This window comes from Lissotriton vulgaris, chromosome 8 (assembly GCF_964263255.1).
Source record: "Lissotriton vulgaris chromosome 8, aLisVul1.2, whole genome shotgun sequence".
NCBI lineage: Eukaryota > Metazoa > Chordata > Amphibia > Caudata > Salamandridae > Lissotriton > Lissotriton vulgaris.
In genome coordinates, this window is record NC_141696.1 from 492,076,036 (window position 1) to 492,088,160 (window position 12,125).

Here is a 12,125-nt window from a genome sequence, read left to right on the forward strand (position 1 = left end):
ATTTCAAAGCGATTGCTGGTTGCCACGAAGTAACAAGAGGATCTGTTCTAAAACAATAGAGCCTGCTGATGTTAGCACTGTTTGTCAGTCTGAGGGTGATAAAAAACCCCAACCGGAGAATATTAATACCATTTACATTGGTCTCCCCACTTCTTGCTCTATCAAAAATAAGCCGCACTAGATTTGGAGATCTAAACGATAGAGCAACTCAATCACCTTGTAACCATTTGTTGGATTTACCAATCCAAGAAACTCTACGTGCCAGTTTGAATTCAATAAAAAGAACATTGTTTAAACCTGTCTGGTATTCAGAAAATGACAGGCTTTATTACGTAGAGTTGACCAGTGTTCAGAATCGTTTTCAGGCACTGGGGGGACATTTGCTAAGACCACTGTGTATGGGGTCGCTTCAGGGGGGAGATTTAAAACCACGTTAGACGAAGCCTCAAACACCCTACTGCGCTTATGTGCCAAAGAACCTAAGTCCCCTGTCATGCTACCCCGACCTTGACCCCCCCCCATAATGGGTGGAGCAGGATTTGTTAGTGCTGCTGACTGTATCGTTGAAAAGTTTTGGCCCTGATCAGTCTGGTTATATACACTGTAAAAAGGGTCAGTGCTTGTATTAGTTGGCATCAGAGTCTTCAGATCTTGGCTACAGACCCGACTACGTTTAAAATTTGGACAATATGTTGTGGTAGATATACCCTTATCCATGACACCGCCCCCCCTTGAGAGCATTGGCCCAGCACCATTGCCATTATTATCACCTACAGCTAAGCTATCTAATTGAGTAGCGGCTCCTGACTTTTCAAGTGAGATTGATCTTTCTTCAATACTGCCCAAATTCTGTACTAAAGGAGCAAGGAGGATAGAAATCATTAAACCCAGATGTTTCCAAAAATTGTCCTCGTTTGACAAAGCAGGAGGGCCATTCCCATTAGTATTGGCCTTAACCTCACTGTACAGTGACAACAAAGAGGAACAAGCTTTATTATTCACAACCGGGGAAATCGGTCGAGAAACAGGTTTGTGTGTTACACGCTGGTTTTGTTTCTGGGCAACACATCTTTTATTTTCAGCATCTCTGGTCAGTTCCCTTCTTGACACCCTTGCTTGCTGACCTCTAGTGCTAACACCGGTGATCCGTATCTCCGGTTCTTGCTCGGTCACAAAACTCAGGTCCTGGTCCAAAGGATGAAAGTTAGTGACAGGGCCTGGTGAATCAGTAGCGTTATCAATTGGTCGAGGGAAAGTGGGAATTTCCAAACCATTACTTATAACAGTATCTGTACCATTGCCAGGCTGACATGCAAATAGGGATTGCGGGTCCAAGGATAGCCTCCGTTCAGTTAGGGCAATTTCATGCGTCATTGCAGATTTGGCTCGTACAAGGAACGCGTCTAAAATCCCCGCCACCCCGGAACCCACCCCTGATTTGCGTCTATTCACTGTACGAATTGAGACACAATTATCTTGAGTTTTGCTCTACTCAAAATAATGGATACCTGACTACAAAAATACAGGTGTTAGTAGTCTGACCCAGCCCAGACTCTTTCAGGCTCTGACTGGCTCAGACGGGCCCACACTTGGTCCGGGCTTCATCCGGGGTTGTCCTGAGCGCGTCCCTCGCCGTGGGTGGAGAGGCAGCGCTATAAGCACGATGACCCCGCCTCCCCCTCACTCGCAGTAGCTACAGTAAAGAGTGGTGCACTCTGGGGGATTGCACTGCTCCCCAGAGTGAGGATGGATAGAGATGGCTGTGCGAGCTTAGCAGCGTTGCCCTGGCACCCTCGTCCCACCAGGGGTACTTCCCGGTATTATGTTAGATCGGCCCGCGCAGCCGGTGAGTAGCCAGGCAGAAAAGGCAGTGAGAAATCATATTCAAGCCCACCTCAATTGGAAATTAGTACCTCCACACCTTCTGTGGTAACCCTGTCAGGGTTTACTTCATATGTATACTCCTATCAACAATATTGTAACAATGCACTGACAGCTTATTTACACCATTCACTCTAGAACTGCCTCTGGTCTTATTCAGGACCAGAGCCATTCTGACATTCCTTGTGAGTCACACCTAGTTTTTTTAATGTTATGCCTATCTGTATAGCGCATAATCACCCTTGAGATTAATCAGGTGCTTATCAGGAGGGTATGTAGAGGATTCCCTGGAGGTTATTTGAAAAGCCAGGTGTTTGTGTGTGGGGAGCCTGTGGAGTTCTCTGAGGTGTGGTTATTTCTGGAAGAGTTGCGCCAAGCTGAGGACGAGTCTTGCTGCTGCGTTCTGAATGGTTTGGAGTATGTTCAGGAGCTGTTTGGTGATTCCAGCAACGCATGTGTTTCTGAAGTTGTTGAACTTGGCCCTCTTGGCAGGGTCATCCCTGAACTTTTTGCCTTCCTCCAATATTCTCTCTGACCTGTTTTTGTTGGTTTAATGACTCTGGGCACTTTACCACTGCTGACCAGTGCTAAAGTGCATATGCCCTCCCTGTGCAAAATGTATATGTGATTGATTTCCATGATTGGCATTGGATTTACTATCAGTCCCCAGTAAAGTGCACCAGGAGTGCCAGGGCTTGTAAATGCCAATACTGCTAGTGGGCCTGCAGCGCTGGTTGCGCCACCCACAGAAGCAGCCCTTTAAGATGTGTCTAGGGTCTGCCATTGCAGAACCTGCATGCAGTCTGGTACTGTCATGCTGGCTGGGCAAGTGCACACACTTGCCAGCCTCTAAACCTTCCCTTAACTTCATATTAGTCACCCCTATGGTAGGCCCTAGGGCAGGGTGCATTGTAAGTGTAAGGTAGGACAAGCCCTGATGTGTGTGGCATGTCCTAATAGTGAATTACAGCCAAATTCGTTTTTCACTATTGTAAGGCTACCTGTTCTCTTAGGCCAAGATGGGCTGCTGGAATTATTACACCCTATAATCCCAGCAGGCTCAGGGAACATGGTAGAAAGTCAAGTTTACTATGCCTGAACTCAGAATAATAAAATACATCTTTTAGTAAAGTTTATTTTAATATCCTGTGTTTGCAAATGCTACTTTTAGAAAGCTAGCATTTGCTTGCCTAACCATTTCAGCCCGCCTCTGCAGTATGTGTATCTGACTGTCTGGGTTGTGTGAGTGACAGGGCTGGGGGATGACAGGTGGTGAATGCAAGGATTACACCTTAGTGGGAGGTAGGATTGGCCCTGGGCTCTTAATCAGGCTGTGCTCTGCCACCACAATGCTGGCTCCGCCCCCCTGGGGAGCGACTGATGACTCAGCCGGCACCTGGCCCAGGAAGGGCGAAGCACCATCAACAAGGTACTCCTGGCTGCCCCTGTCCACACAATGCTGGCTCCACCTCCTGTGGAGCGTTAGATGTGCCTGCCCCTCACACTGAAAGCAGAAGTCGGAGTACCCCCAACACAGTGCTCAGAGACTGAAAGTAGTTATGCAAAGGCCCCCCTGGCCTGTAAGAACAAAAGAAATGCAGTATAAAGGTAGGAGCTCTGCTCCTAAGGAATCCGAATCCTGTTTCCCACAAAGAACCTCTGCCCGAATAGAAGGAGAAGAAGACACTGGAAGGACTGGCCTGCTGCTTGCCTTGCTGAGGAAGGAGAGGAGAAGACTTTTCTAAAAGACTTTGCAGACTTGTGCTTGAAACTTTTCTCCAAGGGCTTGATTGAGCTTGCCCCCTGATTTGGACCCCAGGACTAGTGGGTCCTTGGTGCTTTTGCTCGTCCTGACATTCGAGCCGTGTGTGCATCCCACTGGAGCCAGACTGCGCCCCTCATCGCCCCTCCTAGGGCTGTGGCACTCGGGAGCTTGCCTGCCTTTGTCCCTGTGAGAGCCTCGCTCCGATCGGAGTCACTCTCTGCCCCCGGGCTTGGCTTCCTGCTCCTCTGCCCCTTGCCTGCTACTGGAGCGCGCTGAAACGCTCTCCCCCCTCCCGCCGGAATTCCCTCTGCCGATCGCGATCCACGCCGGGTCGACAGCTGCACAGGCCGTGCCCTGTGACCCCGCTTTGCGATCCCAGAGGTTCGTCAGGCCGCGCCGCCCCCGCTGAGGAGACCCCCGCACCGTCGTGCCAAGGGTCGCGGGCCGCACCTGCCTGACTGCACACGCCCGCTGGCGTCAAGATCCGAAAGTGCCCCCAATCGCCTGAGTCGCACAAGCCTGTGCAGACCCTCGCCAAAGAAGAAGAAGTGTTCCTAACTCATCACCGGGCTCGGGGCCCGCAACTTGTTCTTTCCCCGTCATCGAGCCGCTCCTTGCCTAGGAGCCGAAGGAAGGAGTCTGTGCGTCTTCGGAGTCCCCACGGGTGAGTGAGAGCTGTGCGCTCCGTCTGCACTCCCCGTTAGGGACCCCTGATTGCCGCGCTGTCCCCAGAGCCCTCCCGCACCGCCGCGCCGGCCCGCAACTGACTCTGTCCCCGAGCCGAGGGGAAGAGCCGGTCACGGCGCAGGCGTGCTCACGCCTGATGCGTGAGTCGCGGTAGGGGCTAAGTCGATTTCACCGCGGAGAGTAGGGGAGGCGCTGCAAACCACACAGAAGGCCCGGGGTGGGTCCAAAACCCACCGAACTTGAGGAGAGACCTCCTTTAGAGAGAAAGAACTGTTGGTGGAACATTTAAAGAAGAAATCCACATTTGAACTGAGAACTAAAAGAGAAGCTTGCCTATTTACAAACTGTTGGCATCCTGAAAACGTTATTGGTCTTGTGAATAAGCCTGATCTAATATATATATATATTTTTACATAAAGAATCATATTTTGATATATTCACAGTCTGGTGTCCATTTGTGGGGGGATTGGTACATTCTACTGTGTGTGTGACTACAAATGCTTAACTGAATAACGCCTGAAGAATAGCCGTGGCTGCTCACGCCACGCACCTAGAGGGTGAGCAAGGGTAATTCTAAGGGGTCATCCTTCGCCCTGACTTGGAGGAGAGGGTCCCTGCTTGTCACAAGTGCATACTTGCGCCAACCAGAGACCCCCAGTTCTAACATTGGCAACCCCCTTCCAGCCAAAACGCAGGGTAGACCAATCACCACTGTGATGGGCTTCCCTGCTTTGGGCGATAGAACATGGACCTGGCCCGCAACAGCAGGGGCACATTCCAGTTCTACGCCAATCTGAGCCTATTTCAAATCCTCTGTCCATACTCTCAGGGTCCACCCAGCTAATCCATGGGGCACCCTTCTCTTCCTCTGTGGACATCACCTGTACAGCCTCTAATCTTAACTTGCTCACAGGTGTGTCCCAACAGACAGTCATCAAATCACAGTGGCCACTGACAGTAGTCAGGGCTGAGACCCAGGCCTTATGCCTCTCAGGGCTCTCAAACCTCTGTGGTGTTAAGGAGCGGGGGGCAGTAGCCCCAGGTGCTTGGCACCCTTTGTCCACTTTCCCTCCTGTCAGGTCAGGTATGTCATCCTGGCACTGACCCACCAGCCCCAGGCCTGTACCTCCTTGGGGCTCTGTACCCTCCCACCTGAAGTGGTACCCCCTTCCAGAATTGTCAGGGCACCTGTGGCAGGTGACCTGCACAATTCGCCCACCAGTTCAGGGGTGCTATCCTGCAACTGGGACACCAGGTCAGGGGGGCCAATGTTAGAAATGGGATCCCTGGCTGGCTAGGGCTTGCGCCCAAGTCAGTCAGAGACCACCACTCCTAAGTCAGGGCAAGGGAGTTACACGCCAAGATAACCCCTGCTCACCCCCTAGGTAACGTGGCACGAGTAGCAAGGCTAAACTTGGAGGCGATGTGAGTTAAGTATTTGCGCACGCACCCCAGCAACAACACCCAAGGCCCACCACAAAGGAAACTCCACACAAGGTTATATATAAAAATAGCCTTTGTATTACACCAAAACACATTAAATAAAACACACACTTTACAATGTGCCAACAGGCATGGGCAGAATTTACAGGGGATATGTTCAAGACAGGGCCACATGGACCACTGTCAGGAATCAGCACTTTCAGAACTCAGCACTAGGTAGAATTAGCACTTAGAACATGGAATATAAATCACTGTAGCACAAAAGTAGAACATAAAGTACACACCCAGTAACTACTGGTAACCAGGACCTCACTAGCACCACCTGTACTAGGAGAACAACCACCTAAGTATCACAATACCTGTAGGGGTGTAAACACATAACACATGATGCATGACATACATTCAGCGGTGTAAGGACAAGGCACATGATGCATAAAAACACATTCAGAGGTGCAGCAAATGACCAATTGAGCAAAAATCACATTAGCCACCACCTGTGACTGTCCCTAGGCCAAATGGCCTCTCTAGGGCTAGGGTGCCCTGCGTCTCAGTGTCAGGGCCTAAACGTGGCAGCTGCCCACGAAGTGCTGGGCAGCTGTGTGAAGGTGCTGGGGCCAACGTTGGAGCCTCGCAGGTTCTGAATAAACAAAATGTCCCCCTGAGCCTCTCTGGGCTCTAAAACAACAAAATGCAGCGCCTTTCTATGGGAGTCCCCTCTCTGGGGACTCAAAGTGACAATGTCTGCCAAGAGCCTCGCTGGGCTCTAAATCAACTGATGCCCCCGAGGCACCTCGTGGCTCAAAGGAAATGCTCCCACTCGTTGGAGCCTCTTAGGCTCGGGAAATGGTGCCCGGTGTTGGGGGAGCGGCCCGCTGCCTGCCGGGGCCGCTCTCTCGCCAAAAATGCACCCTTGGAGCCTCTCAGGCCTCAAAGAACAAATGTGCACCTGAGAATGGAGTCCCCCCTCAGGGGACTAAAAATTGATGTAAGGCCCCACTGGCCCTGCACACTCCTGTGCTGGTTCCAGAGGAGAGGGGCGGGCACCGGCAATGTGCCCCGAGGCCCCCTCTCCTGGGAATGGGGCCCGGAGCCCTCGTGGACTCTGCTGCTTGCCGGACTCTCCTCCCGCCCCAGCACTTACCAGCTTCTCTCTCCTCCGGCTGGCGGCTGGCGGCAGGGACAGAGGCGGCGACGGCGGTCTTCTCGTGAGCCTCCAAGGCTCCTCCTCACTCTTTCCGGGGCGAGGGCACTGGGGCGCAGGGTAGGCTCCTGCCTGCTCCGGTGCTCCAGACAGCCGCGACGCTTCGTCGGAGGCGGGGTAGGCTCCCGCCCTCCTACTTCCTGGCACTTCCTCCTGTCCCGCTTGTCCCGCCCCCGGCCTGCCTGACTTCCGGTTCGGCCGGGCTGCGACGGGGACAATCTCGGGCAATGCCGGGTGGGCACCGGCGGTAACAGATGAAGCGCTCCTCAGCGCAATAGGAATAAAAGCGCTGCCAGGCGCTTTGAGGAATATAAAGCGCTTCCAAGCGCTAGGGGGGTACAGATAAAGCGCTTCCTGCGCTACAAGCAAAATAAAGCGCTCTTAAGCGCTAGAAGCACAGACACAGCGCTCCCAGGTGCCCTCAGGCAGATAAAGCGCTCCCAGCGCTGGCAGAAAAAATAAAGCGCTTCCAGGCGCTTCAGGGGAAACACAAGTCCAGCAAAAGTTCCTCAGGGCAGGCAGGGGGCAAGGCTGGGCCCAGAGCCAGCACACTGGGTCTCCAGGCAGGGAGACACTCCAAGTGGCAGTCCTCTGGCCCAGCGACAGCAGCAGCAGCCCCCTCAGGATCGTGGAAGTGAACAACATCTGTGGGGACACAGCCCCATTTTTATACACCACATTCCTTTGTCTAAGGGTGCAGGGTGGGGGAGAAACCAGTCGCAGCTGGTTTTGGAGCACTCTTGAAGGCTCAACCACCCATTGCATTCACTGGCAGGGCTAGGGTCATCAGTCGCACCACAGGGGGTGGAGCCAGCATTGTGTGGGGAAAGTCCAGGCCCATCAGGGACCAGGTGCACTCCTCCCCAGCCATCAACATGCTAATCCCACACTCACCACCGGGCAAACCCATCCAGCCTTCCTGGAGCCAGGCTCACCAGCCAGCTCCAGCCAATCACACGCCAGGCATATTTTACATGAATATGCCAAGTCCTAGAAGTGGCATTTGTACACAAGACACACTCATGCCACATACACCATTGCGAAGCATTCACTCTCACGAGTTCGCACATATCAAATTCGAACCTGTACACCTCACGCATCAGGAACTACCAGGGACACATACATTCCCCATGCATTCCTATGGGAGGGCAGGCCTGTCTCATCACATGCACTCAGAGTGCGCTCGCACTTTCCACTGGGACACAGTGAAAGTGCGCAGAACCCAAAAATCACCATCACCAGGTCACCATTACAAGCAAAAAGTTTAGGGGTGAACCTGCCATAAGGGCCAAGTCCAACAGAAGTCAAGTCTGCTGGTTATGAGTACCTGTATGATTGTTCTCCTTGTTGCCACTTGAAGATTTTTTTAAGCATCCATGGGATATGGAAGCATGTTTAGGTCACTGAGTTGACCTGGGCAGTCATATTGAATTTGTTGTCTAAGATTATTCTTGGGTTTCTGGCATGATTGGGGGGGGGGGTAAGTGTCGGTCCTAGGTCTGCCCGTTACCAGGAGAAATCTTAAGGAGAGGTCTTCTTTTTGAAAATCACAATTTCAATCTTGCCTGAGTTGAGCTTGAGATAGTTGGAATTGAGGTTGACCTCATAGGTCTTTTACTGATAGTAATATTGCACCCCTGCATCTACAAAATGAAATGAGTTACTATTTGTTTACTAATTCACTATAACTCCACAATGACCAAAGTATTCAACCAAGCCACCACGCCAAAACTTAAAAGAATTCCGGACAAGGATAAAAACATATGGTTTAGCAGAGCCCTGAATGATGAGAGACACAAACTCAGATCAACTGAACGGAAATAGAGGCAACAACCCTCCCCCTCCATCTTAATATACTCTGTAAAGCCAGAAAATCATACAATAAAAGTATTCTAAAATCAAAAAAAGACTTCTTCAAATCTGAACTAGAGAATGCCAAAAATAGACCATAAAACTCTTTGAAATTCTGACACAACAATCGAACAAATTGTCCAAATCCTCAATCTTAACAGCTACTTCACAGCTAAGTAGTGAAGAATTGTCATCATTCTTCAAAGCATTAACAAATTCCCTCCAACTTGAACTCAGTACGGCGGCAATCAACCTAGCCACCCCCAAAATCACTCAAGCCACTGACCTGGTACAACATAAGCTAACTCTGCCAAAAAATAAATCTCACTGGTCTACTTTCAAACTTTACGATCTCATTGACATCAACAAAATTCTAGTGACTACTAAACTCAACAACCACTTCAATAACCCCGTCCCAGCAAATTGCCTACCCCACATCTATCATATCATCTCCCCTCTCTGGATCATTAATGCCTCGCTAATACAAGGTCACATACCGGACTGCCTAAAAACTGGTCAAGTCACCCCTATCCTAAAAAAAACTACAGCTATCACCTCTGACCCCAACAACCTCCGACCAATAACCAACATTCCCATACTAGCAAAGGTCTTGGAAATATGTGTTCAGCAACAACTGAATCAACACATCACAAACTTCAATTTACTGAACATCAACGAATCGGGTTTCATACCTGGCCATAGCATCGAAACAGCCATCCTGCATATAGTAGATGACGCCCTCTTAGCTCTTGACTGCAATGAAACATGTCTGCTAGTCCTGCTCGACCTCTCATCAGCCTTCGATACGGTCAATCACGACAAACTTCTAAAAAGATTAGAAGACAGGATGGGCTTTTCGGGCACAGTCCTTCTATGGTTCAAATCCTTTCTGGAAAACAGAACGCAAACGTTCATGACCGACAAGATTCTTTCGCTCGCCTCACCTAATCTGCTAGGTGTACCACAAGGCTCTACACTATCCCCCACACTATTCAACCTACTTACAGATCTACTACAGCAGGCAAACATCTCCTACCACATGTACGCGGACGACACCCACATATCACCACACCTGAAGGAACTCAATTAGCTTCCCTATGAAGCTCGTATTCACCTAAAGATGGCTTGCATCACTTACAAGGCGTTACACCACAAAACCCCCCAGTACCTAGCTCAAAAACTTACACTATCTGGAGGAAACAGACATTCTAGGAGCACAAATACTCTACTCCTGAAACCCTCATGGTTCAACAAGACTAAAACCTCCAACATAGCATTTTCTGGAGTGGCACCAAGAATTTGGAACTCGCCTCCGCCATTCATCAGAAAAATTGCCTCAACACCCCTCTTCAAAAAGGAAGCAATATCGTTCTTGATGAACAAGTTCCTCCATTAAAATCCGCACAAACACCATGCCAGCTTACAACATCAAACTTGGTTGTACTCTCCGTAAATTGATTTTTCGAGTCTAAGACATGCACAATCTCAAATTGACTCCTTTTGCTCAGAACAGTTCTCTACTCTGCTATTATCCCACAAACTCTGTTATGCTATGTTGTTACTTTGTATGCGTTGTTTTTGTATACTATGCTTGTACCAAATGTTTCCATGCATACCTTGGTCACTATGTAAAGTGCTCTGTTACCCTTCCTTGGGTCTGGTTCACACTATAGAAAGCTCTAAAAAAAAAAATAATAATAATTTTAAGTATTTATGTGGTTAAGCCTTTGCAATTTATTTCCCCCACGGTAGTATTTGGTTGTGGTATATCCAGTGCTTACTCTGAGCCAGAGGTGGCAGGTGGAGCCACAGACAGTCATTTTTGGGAGCAGCACTTTTTTGAACAGCACTTATTAAAAAAATTGTGATCCAGAGCAACAGAGAAAAACACATAAGGGAAAAAGAAGGAGGAAGAGAAATACAGAAAAACAGTTGCAAAGGAAAAAGCAGGTTAAAAAAAAGAACCGGTTAGAGTGAGATAAAGGGTCATGAAGTGGTTGGGGGACAGTGGAAAGGCATGAGGTGGAATCAAGGCCAATTAGCCATGGTTTTCGGCACCCTGACCTTCGATACCAGCAGCTGCAGGGTTCTGAGCAAAACTTTGGCCCGCAGCACTTACTGTCTTAAAATGAATCAGTGGGGATACTCAAAGAGTGAGTCTGAGGATGGGGAGATTTATGGTGTCTCATGGTTCACACTAATGTTGGTGACATGTTTCAGTCTACTGAATTATGTCCATAACCATGGGTGCTTTGATGACAAGTGTACTGCATTGCTGGGAGTATGACAGGCCCTTTAATTTTCACTTGAGTATTGGCTTTCCCTGTTCTAGTACAATATATACCTGTTCTAGTCAAAGCCAATACCCCCTTGCTCCAAAGCTTCTTGTAACTAATTATTTAGCTTTCCTAGTCAGGTTCACAGCAGGCATTGAGGGCCACAGAGGTTTTCTCATACTACCCTTAAGTTTTATACTGGGGCCCAAGTAGATCTCAGATTCCTTGTAAACAATGCTCTAGTCCGACAAAAAAGTTTGCTATTCTGCAGTGGTGGCCCCCCAATTAGGGCGGAGGAGCATTGTCCCCCCGCTGCTGCAGCTGAGTAGTCATTGCCTCAAAATAAGCTGAAGCAGTCTCCCAGAAGTGAGATGGGGCAGCCTGGAGCACAGGGTTTTCTCACAATAGGTGGTCCGGAAAGCAGCCTCCATGATGTATGAAACACATAAACAACACCCAGTGGGACCTTGGTCAAACAAAGGAAACCTCAGCGGTGGACATGGTGGAACTCGGTGACAGAGGGTGCACTCCAATACCCAAGGGAGGTTTCAACTCGAGCAGGTTTTAGGCTAGTCCAATTAAACGTGCTACACTGGATATATTACACCCGGACTAGACTGAAAAAGATGGTTACAACTGAGTATGATGCTGGTCTAAGAGCATGTGTACAGGTGGAAAACTGATGACATTTTGGGAAGATATCTGTAATGCCTGACTAGTTCAGTAGTAATAATTTTCTGCCAATAGCCAAACCTGCAGTGCTGAGCGAAGGGTTAGGAGAATGATACGATGCCAACATGGTGCAATGTAAATTGATGTAGCCTAGAAACATGTTTGATATATGAGAGTAGCAGTTGTCCTAAAAATATGACAAATCTTGGGACCTACGACGAAGTAGTATGAAGATGAACACCTTATGCCCTCTCTATACCAGCTTCAAGATGCATTGACATGAGGGTGCTCGCCTCCTCTCTAGTGATGTCTGTTTTAAATGACCCATTGAGAGGTCTTTTGCATATTG